Raw genomic sequence first — 1,728 nt, forward strand, 5'->3', positions numbered from 1 at the left:
TGATTCACACCAACTGCATTTTCTTCTCTCGCTGATTTCTCCTTCTGCTTTGTTAATGCTTTTTTCTGCTTCAGCCTTATCCAGACTTGGTTAGAATTCTCCAACATCAATATCACCCACTCTACATAATTCATCTATACATGAAATACTTTCTTCAGTGGGGACATGACCAGAATGACAAACAAAACGGACCCTCCATAACTGCTCTGGTTGACACAACATTGAAGTACCCAGAGGGCCACACTTTACATCCCCACTCCAACCATGGCCTTGTCTTTACACCAAGATAACTCTTCCACTCTCAAGTCACTATTAACAGGGGCTCATAGTGACTGATTACTCTCTTATCCAAACTGGCCCTTGAGTTTTAGTCCTACGTCTTCAAGGAACATTTCTTTGTATCTTTATTTATCAGTACCACCTGAAACGGGCCATGTAGTAAAGCAAGTTTATAATCTTTAGGCTCCCCATCTAGCTTCCCTATTTCCATCTTTCTCAATAATTTATTCCTAACTATCTATCAATAATAATCTTATGTATCCTCTTCTTTGATGTCTTCCTTGACCACTTTGATCAACATTATACCTTTCATTCTCTTAACAATAGCAGAACCTATTTTGGAGCCATATATGGCCATTGAATCATATCATGTTTTGATTTTCAATTACATGTTATTGTGTGATTACAAAAAAAAGGTATCTAAATGAGTAGCCACCTGAATTATAATGCATACCAAAAAGATTAGCTGTCATTATCATTATTATGTATATACCCTGTCTTGAAAAGATAGACAATAAGGCCCTTAATAATAGAAGAATGCATCCAATAATTTTAGTACACACCAACAGTGCCTGATAGTATTTCATATACACATTATTTATCTGTACAGCACATATTGATTAAAGATAATACTCTGTTCTACACATATCGGTAATCAGTAAACTTCAAAGATTTTAATTACAACATATGCAAACAATTTGAATGCAAATAGGAACAATAGAGTACAATCCTCTGCTAGATGAAAGACGAATGTAAAGGAAATCAGCTCTGAATTTCTTAACATCAATGCCTGTTGTTTATTTGATGTTTAACTCCCATGTAAACAATATTTAAAAGAAAACATAAGAGCTCATTGTCAAATCAAACACACTTTCTTAAAACAAAAAGCTAGAACACAATGATTCAAGTTGCAGCTCGATGTACAAGCCAACTGCTCCAAGCAGCCTTCTCTCTTCCCTTTGGCAGATGGTACTCGTTAGCATTGCTCTCACATGAGAGAGTGGTTTGAAGCAGGCTTATATTTACAATTACTGCTTTCACAAAAGGAGGTTTACTGGGGTTCTAAAGCTAATTAGCTCTGTCCACATCTCAATATTTTTTATTCCTCTAGTTCACAACCATTTTGGCAATCATGGAGAGAGGACAGCCTAGGGAAAGGGCAGAGAAAAACTGAGGATATAGAATAAGGCTCATCTAATGTGCTATTTTAAAATATATATGAATATATGATTGCAAGAATAACGTTAAATGCATTGCTATGGTTACAAAAACTCCCGTGACATAAGACAATTCAAGATACAGGGAGGCCTGAATATTTTACTAAGGAAATAGAGACGTAAAATACCAGTTTCAAACCTATGTTTGTCTATATTATTCTGACCTAGCCACAGTAGAAAGGAAGTTCGAAGTGATGTATGTCCTTTGATGGATCCTTAAGCACAAAAAGAT

Source organism: Hipposideros armiger, unplaced genomic scaffold (assembly GCF_001890085.2).
Source record: "Hipposideros armiger isolate ML-2016 unplaced genomic scaffold, ASM189008v1 scaffold_325, whole genome shotgun sequence".
Classification (NCBI taxonomy): domain Eukaryota; kingdom Metazoa; phylum Chordata; class Mammalia; order Chiroptera; family Hipposideridae; genus Hipposideros; species Hipposideros armiger.